The sequence below is a fragment of the Lathamus discolor genome, chromosome 4, assembly GCF_037157495.1.
Source record: "Lathamus discolor isolate bLatDis1 chromosome 4, bLatDis1.hap1, whole genome shotgun sequence".
Lineage (NCBI taxonomy): Eukaryota > Metazoa > Chordata > Aves > Psittaciformes > Psittacidae > Lathamus > Lathamus discolor.
The window spans coordinates 3,657,951-3,677,633 of NC_088887.1; the positions used below are offsets into that span (position 1 = coordinate 3,657,951).

The following is a 19,683-nucleotide window of genomic DNA, read 5'->3' on the forward strand; positions in this document are numbered from 1 at the left end:
TTTGCTTTATTGTGAAAGTACATTTTGACGTTTTGTGCCAGTTGAATCTTAAACCTCTTCTCCCAGAGTGCCTCAAAGGGTGCTGGCTGTGGCAGAGGGTCTTCCATTACATAAGTAAAAGTTAAATAGTAACCTCTAGAGATACCATGGATGGAAGCAGTGGTAGCTATATCCTGGGGAGGTGGGGGGGTGGGGTGTATGTGTATTTGTATACATGTGCATATGCATGTATATTGAACCTGGTTTCAGAATAGGAGCACCTATTCTTTTTATATCAGTCCTAGAGCAAGCTTTGTCAAGCAAGTAATTCCTGTGGGGATACTAGGAGCCCATCAAACCATAGCCACTGTTGCTCAAATTAAGGCGACTTTTCTTCCAGAAAATGACAGGAAGTTGTGGGAGGAAAGGGGTAAGAGTGTGGGTTGGTTTTTGTTGTTGTTGTTGTTGTTTTGCTTTTCAATAGGTTTTAACATTGGTTTTGCCCTCAAATGAATAAACTGGGGAGCTGAGTCTGTTGAGTACCTTTTTCTGCAGTTAGATGTTGACAGGAAGAAAACCAAGTTCCTCTTTTCTGTTAAGAGCCGAGTCCAGGAGCGGATATTTTATTATTCAGAAGTACTTTATCTAGGGCCTCCTATAGGTACACTTAAAAATGCTAAATTGTTAGTGATGCTGTTTTAACCACTGTACGTAGTCTTGCTTACTGTAGAGCCTGTGTCCTTGTAAGTGGTTGAAAGCTGTTGGTGTAACGTTTCAGTTACACATGAGCACACAAAGCCAATCACTCCAGAAAGTGACAGACTACAACTGAGCAAAAATTCAGCTAAATGAAGTAAAGTAAAATCAAATGTTTTATTAAAAACAGGTTTGCAAATGCTTGGGATAGGCAAGGCAGCTCCTACTGAGTTCTGCAGAGATTAGGAGTGAGTTCACATCCATATGTGGGTATATCATATGTGATTTGGAAGGCATAAAATCAGTCCATAAGTCTACTATCTGTTTCTTCCTCCCTCCCAACCCTTCCTCGCCAGCTGTTGATCAAGGGAGTGATATATGATGAAACCATTAACAATAGTGACAGGTCCTTCTTGTTTATTCTAATTTAACATATAATGTTCTACTAACTTTTATTGTAAGTCATATTTATAAATATTTTCAGTGTGGTGTGATTGAAGTGGCACTCTAAAAGCAGCCAGTAATTCAAAACCTCCCATGTGTTGGCATCAATAACTCAGCGGAGTTGGAAAGCTTGGAAAAGAGTTCAGTTTTGACCTCATTCTCAAGGCAGCTCTTGTACCTTTCCTTTTCTTGTTCTTCTCTCTTTTTCTTGCTCCTTCTTTTAGGGTGTGGGGGTTTAAGGGTTTTTTTTTGTTGTGGGTGGGGTTTAGATATTTTGGAGGAGGGAGGTTTGGTTTTTGTCAACGAAAGGGCAGCCAAGTCAGGATCGTAGAATCTGAAGGAGATCCAAAATGGTGTTGCAAAGCTGCTCTGGAATGAAGGCATCATTTAGGAAAAGAGAAAAAGCTTCAGTTGAAGTTTGAAAGAGTAACAAGTAATAGACAATGTTCTCTTCCCAGTAATTGAAAACATTCAACAGCTTAGTGTCTGTCACTCATCCAGTGTTCAGACTGTTGCTGATTTTGATTGCTTCCACAGCACTGTTTTCAGGATTAGCAAGAGATTATCACTGATGTTTAAAATGGAGCTCTCTAATAGTATATAATCAGCCTATTTAAAATTCACTCAGACCAGCTTTTCTTGGTACTTGGAAAAATATTAAGGCACAATCATTCCCCCAAATAAAACAAATTGTGCCATTGTCCGCAACTGCTTCCTTTTGTCTGCATAGCCAGATGTTGACATGAGGCTCAAGCCATTTGTTGCTGTTGGTGTACATGTACATATAAAACCATACATGTTTATCAAATGTAGTTAGATATGAATTATCAAAAGCCAAGATTGGACTATTTGCTTTACTCAGTGTATTGTTTCTTGTTGGAAAGATTGTTTTGCTATTCTGGGTCCTAGCAGCTGATAAGCATTTTATACGTACAGCAGTAAGATACCTACCCGTCAGTCAGTTAAACAAGCAAGACCAATTTTGCTGTCACCACCCTTGTCCTCTTCATTCTGTTTGTGTGTTTAGACATAACTTCTCAAAAGCAAATTGTATATCTCACCTTGAGGAATTCTGGTCTTCATGGTAGACTTTAGGTTAACAGTCTTAACACCTCTTCTAGCAAAGACTTTTGTACCTGGTCAGTATTTTGGGGGATTAGATTTGTATAAGGTAAGATGTATTGGGGAGTGTCTTGAAAAAGGTGCTTTTTCATACCTTTTGTTTCCCTTAGTTAGTATGTATGTTAGGTAACTAAATCTGGTATATGTAATCCACCACAGACTTATTACAGCCTTGTTAGTTTTTGTGTTGTAGTGAACCTGCCTATTTAATCTTACTGTAATATTTCATGGTTGTGTAGGACTTTTTCCTCACAATGTCTTTCTAAAATACGTCTTCATGCCATTTTGGCCAAACTACATGTTTATAAAATCTTCTCTCTTAGAATTAGTACGTTTTAACTTGTATTAATTAGGGAAGAAAACCCACCCAAACCAGCTGGCTGGATCTGCACACTAAACCTGATGCTTTCCGGTCTCCGTCCTGTTTCCCAGTCAACAAGAATAACTCTTTTCCATTGATTCCCCATCAAACAACCGTGGCAGATCAAATCAGAGATTTGCCTGCCTTGGTCTTCTTTCTCTGGCAGTGGTTAGTGGCAGATTCTAAGTACAAGTATAACTGTACAGAGCTGCTTTCCAGGGTATACCTTTCACCTTCTGCCAATCTGCTGTTGACTTTCTAAGACTTGAGATACATCTCGTAAGAAAAGCTATGAAAAATAGGTGGCATGTCACCTGTAGTCTATTTTTTGACTTATTTATATTTTTAGTCTTTATGTTTCTGTGGTAGTGAGTGGCAGATCTTATGTGGGAAACCTATCTTCTTCCTAGGTTTAAGCCTTGTTTTAAGTCAGTTGGTTAAGGGTTTCCATGTCCTTGTATAGTGAGAAAGTAATAACTGCTGCCTTTTCAGCTTCTGCATTAACAATTTTCAAGGTCTCTTTCATGTCTAATATCTTGTCTCAAATATCTGTTTTCCCAACTCCCTCTCTCTACTAGTGCCTTCTTATTTGGAGGACAGGCTCAATTGCTCCGTACCTCAACTTATCCTTTTTAACTGTCTCTATACATATTGAAAGTAAACAATGTGGTTTTTGTGTAAAGGGCAGTGGGGCTTGTGTGCGATATTTAAGTTGCAGGTACACCAGGAGATTATGCAGTGGTGTAGTGCTGGGAGCAGCCCAAAGTCCAATAAAAGAAAAGGAGCATTCACATCACCTGCCCAGTGAGTGATTTGTATGTGGAAAAGCTACAGAGAGGAAATAGAGCTCATGATGTGAAAGTTGGTCAGTTGGGGTAACAGTATCAAAATAAATGGGAAAATACAGGATCAATGACAGAAAAAAATGTCTTTAGTTCTGTAATGATGGAGAAGTCTCTTTGGGGACGTAATGGAAGCCTCATTTCAGAAGCTGTGTTTTAAAAATGCAGTAACCGCATGGTAAAGGAAATCCTGCACTGGCAGGCTTGGACTAATAAATCTCTTCCATCCTGAATGTGTCTATTCTGTTGTTGGTTTATTTCATGCACTTCAGAAAGACCAGCTGTACATGGAGAGCAGTATTTATCATGATGGTGTACTTAATTAGCAAACGTGCAATGGGCAATTGTTTATCCATGTGGGAGTGCGAGTGAGCTTGAATGTTCTTTTGAATGCTTCCAACAGGTGACCCTTTAGACCAAAACCCAGCTTTGTGGCTCCCATTATCAAATGTAAAATTAAATTGCTGGGCCCCAACAAAATTACTCCAAAAGCACCAAGTTAACGTTTTCTGCATGCTGTCATTTCAAGGTAGAGTTCCAAATTTTAGTTGCTGGAATGGGGTAAGTCTAAATTGTAAATTTCCTATGTAATACTATGTAATAAAATCGTAAGTTTTAACCACAAGTGACTGACACATTTTCTATAACAAAGCCAGATGAAAAAAGGAGAATGTAATTCAACAGTCCTTCCTTATGTACGTAATTTTTAGCTATTAATCAGGTAGATTGAATGGGAGTAAGGGGTAAAGGAGAGGGAGGTGAAGTTCATCCACTGTGCCTGGTTATTGCAAAAATGACTTCACAAAACTTCCCCCAACACAAAATTATTCAGTGCTTCAAGTCATATGGTGAGCACATCCTAAATCGTATTTCTCTCTCTGAGTTTGTGGTGATATGAAAGGAATGCCATCCGCTGCTGCTAAACCTGAGCCATCGCATATTGCTTAATTCTTTCAGGAAAATGAATGCTGTACTTGGGATAAAAATGTTAAACATCTTTAATGCTAAGGGTGAAAAACATTTTTTTTGTGTATGCTTTAACCATTGTGTCTCTACATGAGTAAATAGGCTTTTTATTTGCTTGTAACAGTAGATTAAAGATAACTTTATTTGTAAAGAGAAAAGGGTACTGTGAGGATCTACTCAACTCTGTGCAAGTGGAAAACAGACGGAAGGCACATGTGCTTGCTACAACTGCAAAGACAATAACTTTTTCCTTTGGAAATAGCAGAGTAGCTCAGTTACATTTCTAAAGTGTGTGGTTTTAACTCTTAAACTCTGTACAGGAATAATTATGCTTAATAAAATAGAGAAACTGATCATATGAAGATCGTATACTAAAGGAGTTGTTAAGAGAGTTTGCTTTCCCATGAAATCTGAAAAAGGCAGGGATTCACATTTTATAAAGCAGAGGTTTGAGATGTATTTTTTTTTCCCCTTTGGGTGGAAGTATTGTTTTGACTTTTAAAAAGCGAGAGAGATGCTTTTTAAAAGGAACTCTTAATCTTTCAAGCTAGTAAACGAAAATGACAGGAGCTATAAATTATGAACCAGTTTATTTGTAAAATATTCATTGTTTTTACCCACTTCATATTCTCTAAGTACATAAACAGAGCACACAATGAAGGATTTACCTTTTCGCTTGGAATTTATTTAACTTTTACCTAAATTATGTCAGAGATATCCAGATTATTTTTCAGACAGGAAGAATTATGTTGCACTGAATACTTCGGAGAGACCATAACCAACTTTTTATGTAACATTTTCTTACAGTTATGAACTTGAGAAGTATTTTCTAATTTGTACATCGTAAGCGGTAGATTTAAAATGCAAGTTTTCAAGGCAGGATTTCTTCATCGGAAACTTAACGCGAAATATTCTGAAAGTACTTAAAAAGATACCATTTCAATATGACACTAATTTCGGTAATACAGATGATCAAGCTAGAAAATTGTTTCACTGCTCTGTAGTTGAGAAGAATCTTTACTAAGTTTATTAGAGCTTGTGATAGAAATATGGAAATAAAAACATGGTTATAACAATTTCTATTCATTTTCAATGTTCAGTAATCAGGAACCCAGTGTTAGGGTTCTTTAGCAAAGCGTACTAATACATCTCTCCAAGTTGTTGAGTACTACAGGGTCAACCTGTGACAAGATTAGGTAATTCAGAATCGAATTTTTGTGTTTGAAATTAGCTGGGAAATGGAAAACTTTACTTAGAAAATATTTATTAAAGTGTTAATGACTCACAAAATGCAACTTAATATAGCTGCACTGTCTGTTGAAGCCAGATCTCTTATCAGCTTAGAGGTGGCACTTTCCATGCCGCATTGTGTGTATTTTGGCTATTTCTTCCTTGTCCCCCTCACCTGCTTTTCAAGGAACAAAAGACCCCTAAAGCCCAACAAAAAAGAGCAACACTCCTCCCTTTCGCCCTGAAGTAGTGGAATACACTGGGTGTTGACCGAGACTCTCTACAATTTAACAAGTATGTATGAGACATTTGCTTCCTCTTTTTAACACTGAAATTTTCACCCTAAAGCTCCAACACTTAGGTGTTTAAGACCACTAGTGCTGACTTTTTGTGCAGGGTTTTACTGCAAATATCTTCCGGATATCTATCACTGAGCATCCTAAGGGATCTTGCTGGCATTTCCTTAACCTTTTCATTTTAATGGCTTTGCTTCTTTGGAGGCTTTCAAAAGATTAAAAACTAAATTAATAGTATCAGCCTGAGAATGTTTTGCTTGTACTGTCTTTAGTGACTTTCAATATCAGCTTAGCTCGGAGTTGCACAAAGGTTGGATTGTTAGTGTGAATTCATTGAATACATGCTTTTTTCCATCAGTTTCTCTGCCACTTGTGTCTGTGTACAGAGCTATCCGACAATCCCTTATTAGTTCCAGAGTGGAACTTACAAAGGCTAACAGGGGTTTGCATTACAACTGACAGCTGGTACTAGGCTTTAATAGAGAGCAATTGTAGTGAGAGCTGCAAGTTTTGATAATGTTCAACAAAAATGCTCTTAAAGTAAGAACCATCTTGAAAGATGAGTACAAGACAACAAGAATCTTCTTTATGTCTGCTGCTGCTCAGCATGAAGCGCAAGATGTTGTCAAAACATGCTGTTGGCAGACGTCTAAATAACCAGCAATTGATATCAGACGTTATTGGAACACTTAGACTGCGGAAGTATCAGAATTAACTGTTTCATTGGATGACAAACTGGATAACAAGAGTGGCATTTGCAATGTCTCTTTGCATTTGAAATTGCAGTTTTATTCTTGATAGTACAAGGGGAACGTAACAACTTGGACTTCACACAGTTCTTTTTAGGGAGAGATGGTGAATTCATTGCCTAGAATTTGTTTGTAGCATCAGCTGTAAGTACCTTCCTGCATCGGATACCCTGACAACTGGTGTAGCTGTTGTACTAAGGCAGAGATAGACCTAAACAACGACAAATCCTTCACGGGTCAAGGAGGTGAACTGTTTCACTGTCATGAATCTGTGGGTTCAGTGGTTGTCTACTGTAAGGTTAAAACTTGATGTGATAATTTAGAACAGCTGCTCTTTGACAGAAAGATTCACTTTCAGCAAGGGAAGAAAAAGCCATATGGTAAAAGCTGACACTGTGCCAAGCCTGAGTAACTGCAGAAGTGATACAGGACAGTTCTCTTCAACAACATGGTTGAAGTAATGTATTTTTACTTGCCATTGGTATTTCCAGTCGGTATGCTTTTTTGAATCAAACCTTATCCCATGATACTTCCTTTGTGGTGATTTTTCAATATTTTTTTTTTTTATGAATAATGATGATTAAGTGACAGAAAAGGATTTTGAGCTTTAAAAATACATTTTGTTTGTAACCTTGTCCAGGCCACTCTTTGTGCTGTAACTCATCGAGGTTTCATAGAATGATTGCTTCAGAATGTGCAGCCAAAATGAGATGCATTGTTAGAGGGGATGTCCAGCACCCGAGTTTATATGTTTTACACAGAGTATTCAAGAATTCGCTTCAGTCACACTGCCTTGATACATATACTTACATTCTAGTAAATTGTGCATGTGAATAGCATTAAACTTAATGAAAGTAGTCATTTACTGTGTTCAGCCTAAGCAGTAGTGGTCAGTTTACATGTAAGAGTAAAGTGGTCATCAGGTATTCAGAATCCTAGGAAGAGTTATTTTGTCCTCCAATTTTTGACGAATCATTTTTCCCAGCAGTTAGTTGTAGGTAAAAAAATGCATGGACTTTTTTCTCTTTAATATTGGCAGAGCTTTTTAATGGAAGGAGAATAACAGAAAAGATTACTTGGAAGTAACCAGCTCTTAGCTCTAAGAAATGCCACTGAACAAAGACCAACAATCCCTTACCTCTAGGCATGCATCTGGTTTTGTTCCCCCTTCTATATAATGAGAATGGGGCACAAAATTGTTGTTTAAGCAAGAAAAACCTTGTCTTGCATTCTCTTGGTGGGGAATGGGGGGAAGAGAGAAAATCTCTAAAGTGATAATTACAACGTAGTAAATTGAAATGGTCCTCCCTTGCCAAGCTAAAGTAAGAAAAGCAAAGTTTGGCAAATATATTCAAGGCAAATATTAACCATGTTCTTTGACGCTTTGCAACCTTCTACAGAGTTCACTCACACAGGATTTGACCTAACCTGAGCAGTCCCTTATGCTCTATAAGAGGTAATTCTAAGCTCTAAGTATGCAAGTATGTAATTTTTATTTATACATTTATTTAGCTTTTTTATTAACATTAGTCTGTAGGATACAATAAATAGAATTGTTCCTTTGATTTTACAATAAATGGTGTAGTCATTATTGTTATATGAAGAAATACAAGCGAATTAGTTAAGAGACTGTAGTTCCAGTTTAACAGGGCATCTCCAGCTGCTCTAATATGCTGGTTTAGATTGCAAACCAACTTGAATTCTCTGAAGCTCTAACAGGATTTATTTTCTTCTTTTGGTAATGCAATCCTAATACTGAGATGACAGGTACGGGCAGTTATTGTAACAAGCTGCTCTTCAAATCTGTTCTAGGAAATTCCAGGTTTGCTCCCAAAAGAGTGATATGGAAAACTAAAGCAGGGCTGAGGGACTGTGACTTGAAGTGAAGTCAAGGTGTATTAACCATGAACATGAGATCACTGTTCCGGCTGTAAAACTGGTGGTCATCCTGAAAAGACAAAACGGAGAAGATACAGGTTGGGTAGGAAGCAGGATGTGCTAGAGGATGTTGTTTAGCAATCTCAGTTAACCACAGCTAATGAACCTTCTGCTTCATAAATTAATAGACCATTTGCTAAGCTGCCATTTTTATACGGTGCAAAATGTCTCTGACTTCTCTGACTGTGGAGATGTCCAGAGCTTTCACCTGAAGGGTGTATAAATATATATTTGTTAACACAGGAAATGGAATTAGGAAGACATATAATTGTTACTTGTGCATGCCATTTAACAAGCAGTGATGGTCCTGTTTCTCGTACTGTGTGAAGGGATGGACTGGCAGTGAAATTAACAGTAAAATGGGAATCAGCTTCCGTGTCTTTTCTCTACCCGCACAAGCCACAGCAGATGGTGGAAGAAAGCAAGCTAAAGACTTTTTTTAAAGGGTCAGAACAGGAAAAAGAACAGGAAGAGAGAGAAGAATGGAGGAAAAAAATTAATCTGGTAAGTAAAATATACTATGTAATTGTATAAAAGGTGGTAAAAAGTAGAAGGCTCTCATGAGGAAAGGAAGAATTGTGGTTTGAGTACAGACAGCAGTATGATTTAATGCTGTCTTTAAAAGAAGAGGAGTATTTGTGCAAGTTTGCTCTGTGCCCGAGTGCTAAAAAGGCATTCAAAAATCAACGTGGGGAAAATGTGACTGTTTAAAGTTAGTGTTAGGGTGTTCGGTAGGTCTTACATGGAAAGGGTCTGCAAATAGTAATAACAACGTTGTAATAATGTGTGTTACACTGAGAGATTTAAAGCTGAACTACAGTAAAGGGGGACACATCTCCTGTGTTTCAATGAATTGCATTAAATGAATGCATAAATGAAGTTGCAGTTTAGATAATATTTGTTGTTTTCCTAAGAGCAGACGGCATGGAAATGATCTGATTTTCTTCTGGCTAGTATTTTAAGAGTGTTTCCTTGATATTTCTTTACATCACCGAATTTTTGGGGGTTCTGAGTATATACCTAGCAGCATCTCAGAAGTTACTGGAGCAGTTTCAAAGCCAAATGCATCTCATCTTGAATGGACTCTATTTACTCTCTTTGATGATTCAGGTAGCCTGCAGTCCAGTGGACCTTGCCCTGCTCTGCACAGTACTTAGTAGAGGGACATGAGATAAAGTGCTTGCCAGTGGTTGGGTATATGTATTGTTTCCCTTTGTAGGAATGATTTAGAGGTGTAGTTTATCATCCTCATCCTTTGGGAGCTGCTGCTTCATGCCGTGTTTGCAGGCAAAAAGCTGCTGTGGCCTGGGATATGAGGTGTGTATAGAGTGGAGCAGTGGCAGGGAAAGTCCTGAGTCCTCCTGGTCTCTGACCTCTCTGTCCACTACCTTATAGCAATGAAGAGGAGGATATCAGGTGATGAATCCTTGAGAGGGCTGGAAAAATGAGGTAACAGAGGGCTTCAGACTGAGTAGGAGTTAATCCTTGGTTGCCCCCACACTGCAGCCGTGCTGCTGATCCACAGAGCATCTGAAACCTGACTGTAAGACAGATCACATTAGTTCTTACTCAACTGGATTTCTAGTTTTACTGCTGGTTCACACCTGCAGTGTGATAGCAACCTAACCCTTTAATTCTTAAGCTCTTCCCTGAATAAGTAGATTTTGCTGTTTCCCCCAAAAGTTAAATATTAGTCTTTTAATTGAAAAACACACAACCCCCCTGAAATCCCGTGGTAAAAGCAGGTGTTCAGCCACAAGTCTGTTTAGTATAGAGCTTATTTAAACGTGGATTAAGGGCTTCTTTGGAACAGAGTACATTGTTTTTCTGTGCAATCATTACTTCGCAGGGCCAGTGTGTTTAAATTACTGCCTTAAAACCGAAGCATGCCATCTATTCCAAATTCTCTTATAATTAGGGATTATCATATAGCCTCTCAGTTATCCATTTGTTGGGGAGCTTCCTCGTCTGTCTTGCAATCGTAGCAGTGAAGCTGTTACCTCACACTTGCATGTTAGCATCAGTTCCCCAGATGTGCATCCATAGATTGCACACCCACCAGGTTGAAAGAGTCATCTGATCTACCTGTGTTTTCTTATTTTTGTATGGCAGGAAAAAGACCGCATTCATGAGTAATACACGCGGTGTGTAGGTAGTTTCTAGTAGAGATTAAAGTCCATCTTATAATTCCCTTAAAAATAAAGCAGAATAAAAAGCATGCTGTTTTAACAAGCTTTCATAAATTACTGTCTATTTGTAATCTATAGTATTTCCATACTCTACTTTAAAATGTCCACTATTTCAGAGGACTTTTTCCACTGCAGCATAGTAAGTTGACTTTTGAGTTGTGTTTTTCATTTTTCCTCTGAAGCATTGGATTAATCATGGTTAGCAATCAGATGTCCTCTGAGGATACTGATGTTCCTCCAAGTATCTTGGACACCTTGGATGTCTTGTCCTGCTCTTGCCTTCTACATTAATCTTTTGGCTAGAAATGCGGTTTGAGGGCAGGAAGGGGATTTTGCCCAGGATCAGTCTATCAGATTCCCACACCCCCTGCCCCAACACATGTGAACAATAGCTCATGCATTCATTGTACTGTAGGATACGACTGATTTTGTAGGATTAGCTGGAAACTGGGAAGAAACAGACCACTATTGCTGTGAGCTAGGGTTTTAGGAGTGCTCTTGGCATCTTAGGGATGAGGTGTTTTGATACGGCTGTGGCGTTTGGTCTTTTATTCCAGATTCTAAATCTGATTTGGGGCATTTCTTTTGTGGTGCTCGATAATGTGTTTTGTTGACTTTCTTTGGACTGTTTCTGTGAGTTGAAAATCTGTCTGTGTCCGAAGGTTGCTTTAAAAACAACAAACCAAAGAATAAATGCAATGTTGCATGCTGCCTCTGCAACCAATTTAGAAATGCTTACTCTTCTTGGATAGAAGTCATATCCTGCAGTAATTTGAGGAGGCTTCTAGTTGAAGATAAAATAAAAGTATTATTATTTCCTTCCTAATCATGAAGAAGTTTGGAGTCAGATGAACTTGACTGTTATGTACTGGGGACTCCTGGATATAAGCAGCATCACTCATGCCAGGTCCCATCAGGAGGTTCCTTTGTGTCAAGTTGAAAACATGAAGAGGTGCGATGCATGTGATTTTGTGTAGAGGTTGAAAAAGAGAAAGTATTTTATGAAGACAACTATTGACAGAGGTATAAAACGGTTTTAGAGTCCCACTGCAGAGTAGTCAGGAACATGCTTGCAAAGCTTGCCTAATAAAATATTTCCTACAAAATAAAGGCCTGTTCATTCTGCAAGAGTTCAACTGGAGAGAAACTAGTAAAAATGGCCACTGGCTCTGTGGCTGCTTTTCCCTGAGGAGCTGAGGACGTGTGCGGAGAAGGCAGGAGGGGTTACGGTGCACACAGCCCGCCTCACCTTCTGCTTCAGCAGCTATTCATAACATCAAAGCATTCATTTTTTTTCTTCTTTGTTGTTGTTGACATAACTTTTTCCTTCACCTTCTCATGCTGCGCTGGACCTGCAGACCTTTGCACAGGCTGCTTTTTTATCCTTGTCTACTGCGTTCCTGTTTTTGTAGGAGAGAGTAGGTGGGTAGAGAAAGCCAGCTTTCCCATCTCAAATAGCTGGCAGGCTGTTTGGCTGAGGATTGATGCTTGTTGCTGGCTCTCAGTAGGAGTTGGTGGAACCCGTGACAGAGACAGATGATGGCACGCTGGAGCCTGTCAGCTGAAAACGCAGTGGCCTGAATGAGAAGGAATGCTTTCCTCATCAGAAAAGCTTCCTTTCACCTTCTCTAAAGGTGGGACATGGGGGAATGGTTGCCTGGTGGAGTATATTTTTTCTTTTGTCTTTGCATTTTACAGGCAAAGTCTCTTAACTCCGTATAGGAATTGCTCCTGCTGTCTCTTGAAGTCAGTTGCAAAGTTCTCATTGATTTAATGGGAACAAGCCAAGCATTTCAAACAATAAGCAATTCTTGGACAGATGAGAACATGTGGCTTTTTGGTAAAACCCTATTCCTTTTAAACCGCAACATATCCCTCTACAGTTAGGGAAAGCAGTGCAATAAATCAGTGGATACATTTATTTTTGTATTTGTGAAATATCTTACAAAACAGATTATGAAATTTACAAAATTAGGAATGTGTGAATTGTTTAGCCAGTCTACCCAGGGAAGATCTTTAGCTCTGTCAATCATTCAAAACCACTTTCTACTGTAATTTAAATACAAGACAGTTGGTGTGCTAATATTAGTCAAGTGTTATTCTTTTAGATTCCAGTTGGCTAGCCTCTATAACTAACATCACCATGAGCTTTTAAACATTTCAGTGAAGTATGTAACATTTGTGTGATACTAATTTAAGTGCCTGTTGTGCAGTTAGAAAATGAAAGCAACTGACCATGTGGTTTTTCTAATGGAATGAGCCCAACTTTCAAATGATCAATTAAATAAACAGATGTGCAGCTAAAGAGATTGTTCAGCAAGAATCCAATCTGAAAATAGTGTCTTACAAAATAAAGCATCAGCTGAGCTAATTGTGTATTACTGAACGCAATTTGGTCCAGCTGAAACTTAGGTTAGAATGTAGATAGCCATCTGCATACTGGTGTTTTTACAATGCTCATTATTCAGGGTCCAGTTCTGCCAGCTTTATGTATACTGGGTAATAGAATGTTTGTACATGAGGCTTTTTAAAACATATTTATTAGTTACAAAAAATATCACCAGTTACCCACACGCTTGGGGTTCTTTTTACAGAATTACAATAACCTGAAGGCTTTGTTTTCATTGCTGTTAGTTTTGTATTTATAGAGTCCTCGTGATCACGGTTTCATTATTGCTATGTGCATGAAAAATGCTTCAATCAGCAATATGTTGAAGCGGTTTGCAACCGTCATGCTCCTGCCTTATAATTTAGGAATTCACAGAAATCACTGCATTCACAGGACAGAACTTCCGGCATGCCTGAGGGCTTTGGGTCTGGTCTTCTCATTCAAATAAATCCTTTCAGTGCCTTAAAAGAAAACCTGTCCTTTTCCCCCCTCTTTTTGTCTTGTTATATATTTTCTCTCTGTCATACCTATACATATATCTCTGTGCAGATATGTATGAATACATAGATACAAAGACAAGAACTGAGGGTCTGGCCTTTACTTGCTTTGCTTGTCTTGAGAGAGTAATTTATAAAATACAGGACAGGGAGATTTATTTGAAAACATATGGAAGCCATGGGGGTGAAGCCTGAAGAGGCTACTTGTCCCAGCATGGGATGCTCCATCTTAACCTGAACAGGAGCTGCTGGATCAGGCTGGATGACCCCATGCTGGGGCTGGCAGTCTGCATGAACTAGGCTTTGTGACCAGCAGACGTATTTGGCTCACAGACTGCTGCTGCCACATAATATATTGCCCTGTTAGTAATGCCAAGTAACTAAAGTTGCAATAGAGGGATTTCGCCTAATGCAAGGTATGTTAATAAGCGTTACACGTTTCATCTAAAACCACATAGTGTTAATGCAAAAAGAAATCGAGTTTATGTGAATTTAACTGAATTGGTGGAGAGAAACAAACTTTGGCTTAAAAAATAATTGTCACTTTTAAATGTGGGAGGTCTGTTTTAACACTCTATTTTAAAGACTTAGCTACCAAGGCGTATGCAGTGAAAAGAATCAAAACCTGGTGTTGAAATTAAGTATTAACGTTATTTAAACCCCCTAGCAGCAATAGTGTCTGTAGCCAGAGTTATGTTTGTTTGCTAGGCTTAATTGGAACTGTGATTTGGTTAGTTTTTAACAGCTGCTTAGGTCCGGTTTACCCTGAGGAAAGCTCATTGTTCATTATAGCTTAGAAATAATAATTCAAATACTGCAGTAAATTATTGTGAACGAGTGTCTTTTGTTAATACTTTATAGTTCGCATCTTAGCTCTGTTCAGAAAAGTCACGTGGTTTTTATGAGAGATAAAATGTTCTCTTTTTACGTTGCAGTCTCTTGCTCACCCTTTTTAGTTCTGAAATATGAGTGATTTACCTCAGTCTCTGGTAGATTCTTAGAGCTGAGGTGCTCACACTGCAGTATTGTCCCTTGAGGTGCTGGAGCACTTTCGAGATGGCAGAAGGCATAAAGCTGTACTATGGTCCTCTGGGAAGGCAGGTTGCTGGTGAGCCCAGACAATCTCATCCCAAGGGCTGTTGATTTGATTACACAAGTGAAAGGGACTACTTTACCTATGACAGTGTTGGTGTGCAAGCAAGTTTTATACAGGATTTCATCCCTTTTTGGGGTGGGAATGAAGGCTCTTTCTAATATCTCATGTGTATGCATATAGCTGTTGCAGGTTGCTGTGCAGCTAAAGGCAGTGGCTGCAGCCTGTTAGGTTCCACACCTGAATTCCCACCTGCACTTTAGGGTGTATCTCCTGCAAGTTTGTCTGTCATAACCTACTTTTTATTTGCTTCCTGACTTCTAACTTGTGTTTATCCCCATTTCCCCCCCCCCTTCCCTTTCTTTCTTCAGTGTCCAGTGATTGTATAGCTCACCTGCACTGTGTAGTCTTTCTTGACTGTTGATACGACCTTTTGTTACCACTTGGATTCACCCAGCTCAGGAATTTAGGAACTCTTCACTTCAGTCAAACCATTGCTTCTAGCACTTCTGGTAAATATACCCCCAGGGGCCTTTCTAGGGGAAGATAACTCTCCAAGAATAGTCCAAGTTACTACTTTCTCCTCCACCATGTCCTGTTCTTGTTCACAGTGTGTTAAACATATTACTGTAGTGCAACTTCCATGGGTATTTGAGGAGCGGGTCCTTCCTCACAGGGAAACAGCCAGGCTGCTGTTTTTCAGACCAGATAGCACATTGCCTGCTTTGGGATTCACAGGTGCACACTAAAAAAGTCACTTCTCAGCTCCAGGAGCAATTTTTTCATGTGCTGGCTTGCCTCGGTCCCAAAGGCACTGAAGCTCTGTGCTGGGGAAAGGGTTGAGGGCTGTGATGATACCAGGGTGACCCATAGGAAGGGGCAAACAGGGATCTTGCCATACAGGTGTTGCTAAAGCAAAACCATCTGTAAGGTCAAAGGACCTGGGGTTACATGGCCATTGAAAGAGGAGTGGGCGTATTACGCCCCAAAAGGTTTGTGAGAGGCTATGTGCCTGCAGAGGCTCAAGTTACCTGAATGCTTGCTTTCTTTTCTTTCTCTGTTTGGTAAAATTGGCCTGCTGTGTAAGGGCCACGCAATCGGGATGGTTGTAAAAATAATGTTGGGGTTTTTTTAGTGAAGGTGGGCTAAAATACACCTTTATGTTGTGGGAATACTTCAGCTCTGTTAAATGACAGATTTCCTGGTTCGCCTGTATCTCATCAAATAGTGTCTTGTTCATATTTCATTCTGCTGATGATTGTATTTGTGAAGAAGTCTCTTTGTTTAATGATCAGTCAGGGAATTTAATTCATTAATCTAAAAGCACTCCACAGCATAATAAAATATCGTCTACAGTTTACAAATAGAATATTAAAATCGGAGAAGATGAAGTTGCTTGGTTGCATAAATCTGTCACGCAGTGAGAAACAGAACTCAGATTTTTGAGTCTCATCTCTCTCTTGCTTCATTCACCTCATCACTGTTTGAGAATGATAAATGCCTCGCATTTATAAGTGCATATGCATGTTCTGGTAATACAGTCAACAATGAAGCCTTTCAGTATGAAGTGAAAGTATTCGCAAGAGGCCGAGCCTGTGGTCCTTACACAGACAAAGCTCTTGTGGGCTTGAATCGGAGTTTTGCTTTGAATGATTACTAGACCAAGCTCATAATGTGTGTTTAAACCTCCTCAGGGGAGGAAAACATCTAGCATGAAACAAATCAGAAATGAGATTTTCTTTTTTTCCTGTGCAATGAAGGAGAATAAATGTAGTATCACTGTGGATGAGATCATATGAGAAAGCCCTTTGCAGCAGAAGCAAGCTGACTTTTGCTGTTCCTAACATGGGCTTCCTTGAAGCCTTTTAATGTTTAACTTCCATAGTTCATCTGCCTAATGACTTAGAGAAAAGGTAATGCTTTTATTTGTGCAGTAAATTATGTGTGAATGTAATGGGTGTTATTCCTAATTTATGTTCTGCAAAATAAGATAAAAGTTTAGTGAAGGACCTCACATTTTGTGCTTTTGCAGACACATTAATTGGCCTTTGGCTTTGAAAGTTAAGTTTCAAATCAAAGGTATTCTTTATTGAAGGTCTTTTCCAACCTAAATGATTCTATGATGCTATGGTTAATACAACTACTGTATTCTCCGGGCCACTACACTTTAAATACATAGAGATGGAAAAATCTTGTTGTGGATGGTTGTTTTAAAAACAACCGCCACAACCCAAAACACGCAGCCTTTACCAGGAAAACATTCTGGAGGTGAAGGTACCTTAGAGTACTTTGATAACACAAAATGTAAGAATGAGTATTTTCATCTCACCTCCTCCCTCATATAGTGGGCACCTATATTCCGAGATTAAATCATCTCTTCCTCTCTTCTACTGGGGGTTCATAGCTGCTGGTAAGAAACCCTGGTGTTTACATATAAAACACGGTGTTTGCCTTGGAAAATGTAGTCTCTTTCATTCCTATAGTCAGTAACCTTTCCTTGTTTGTCTTTAGGTATTTTGTACATAGAAAAATCAGTAATTCAAGAGGAAATGGAATCAAACAAAGTTGAACGTAAAAGGCCATGTAACACATACTTACAAAGTCGATATTGAAAAAGGTTAATTCGTATTTCTTTTCCTATTTTTTTTTTTTTTTTTGCTTTCGTTACTTGTCATAGTGAATTTGCCGAGGAATTGCCAAGTAGCTAAATGTAAGTGTTCTATGGTGGGCTGCAGTGCTTAAATGGGTCCCAGCTCACTGATCTTCTGTAGTCTTGCTCCTCTTAAGAGCTGCTGGCAGCAGTGAGGCTTCTTTGAGTGTCTAAATTTGCTTGTATGTATGCATTTCAGAGCAGGGATTTTAGCAGTTTGTACCTATCTTGAGTGTTTGTGTCCATATTTACATGCACGTAGTATAATTGGCACAGCTATGGAATACACTTTCATGCATTTGCACTGGGCTGTTTATAATGATGGCAGAGCACAATAATTTTATTGAAATATTGAATGCAGCCATGAGCAGCCTTGCAGCTCTCTCCTTTCCTATCTATACAGAAGGATTGTGCCTCATGCATGATCGTATGCTGTCATAATAGCTCAATGGTTTTTTCCAGCTGACTATGCAGAGCTAGTGTATGTGTGGTATAAGTTAGGATATCAGAAACGGTGATTTAAACACACTCAAAACCAAGTATTTTTGAAATACCAGACAGTAAGCTTCTAATAAACCTATTCTTTGGGATGACATTCTTGGATTTGTATGTGGAATGTTAATTTACTGTCTCACAGTCACCCAAACATGTATGCATGTGCACACGTCTTGTCAGTTTTGAGAAGGGATTTCAATCTTGATGTGACAGTATTTTTGAGCAGAAAATTGTTTGGTGAAGGCTTTTCCGATCAGTTATAATTGTACATGTCTGAGTAGCTTTGAAGTCATTCTGGTTTTGGAAAAGAAAGACATTTTTCTGCTTCAGATATTGAATGCTCCGACTGAAACCATCTCTGTCCAAAGATGAAGGGGAGAAAAATTCAATCAGGGGTAACATCCGTATTCTTTAAAGTTATCGTAGTTTTCAGTTGGTATAATTGGTACCATTAGTAAAGGTTCCTGGCTCAAGAATTCCCTTTACCACAAATAGCTGGAGTCTAGGAAAATACTCGAAGGAAGCATCAACCGATTTGTCTTGTTGCTATACCCTTGTCAAGCACAGACAGAGAAATGATTTCCACTAAGGATACAAGTCTCTGTGGATGTGGGGTCTTACTTGGTAGAGTGCTTCTTGTTGTAGTTCTTACATTTGTAAGGGTATGACTATGAAATTTTACCCTAAGAAGCAAGTAACCTTATCTGCAGCAAACTGGCGTTCAAAATAAGTGAGTGCAAAATGCAGATTGATTAGAGAAAGGAGTAGTGTAGGAGGTCTCTAGGCTCAGTCCCATTTTTTCTGTCTAAAATTAACTGATACTTTATGTGTACACTTAATGCATCACATTCAGTACCGTATTTCTTATGCTATCACTTAGTGGTGCCTCATATATGAATACTAAATATTTGGCCCAATTCAGGTTAATGCTCTGAGTTCATGAAAGTAGTTACTCTTCCATTTACTCCAATAGGGTCTAATCAAGGTTTGAATTCATACTTCCACCGTAGCAGACGTGAACTTGAAAAACTAGAAAGCAAACAACAACCCACCACCACCACCCCCCCCCATTTTGTTGATGAGAGGAAGCAGTATAACTTGTATGAGATTTAATTCTGATGGAACTGAAACATGCTCCTGTTGTAGAGATGTATTCGATACATAACTGCTATATGTTAACAAACCAGCAAAAGGCAGGAAGAAGGTTATCAGGTGAATCTTTATCAAACCTGTCAATATCTCAAAGTCAGATTATTTCCTTTACCCTGGATCTATGGCAGAGAAGTCTGAGGACAGTGAGAGGAGCAATTGTGAAGAGCCTACTTACAACTTTCATAGGTATAGGGATGTTAATATGTTATTTTTCATCATGGTGTAAAAGGAGTTTTATTCACTTGAAAAAAGGTTAAAAACATTAAAAATGGGCTTTCTAGGTGATTAAACATTCAACAGACGGGAATACCAGACCCAGGCTTACGGAGCTCAGAACTGGTATAATGTTTTCTCCTTTTGTGCCCTTTCTGAAACAGCATAATTAATCAAGGCAATATTTTCTGATCATTTCTGTGGGAAGCAATTTGCTTCCTCCTTGTCTCTCAAGTGACAGATTGCTGAAGTTGAACCTGTGATCAGGCACCTCTTTGACAGACAGTTTCCTATTTCAACGAATGTTTCCCTAGCCTGGTTGGCTTGATTTATAATGGCTGAGGTTAGTGTGAAATTAAAAATTAATTAATTTAAATGAACT

General features: G+C 38.8%; 1 protein-coding gene across 5 annotated transcripts in view; it reads left to right on the plus strand.

Moving 5' to 3' along the window:
* The window catches only part of EPHA3 (EPH receptor A3), a 220,164-nt gene that overhangs the window by 74,616 nt on the left and 125,865 nt on the right, over positions 1–19,683 (plus strand). The gene's annotated exons all lie outside the window — the stretch shown is intronic.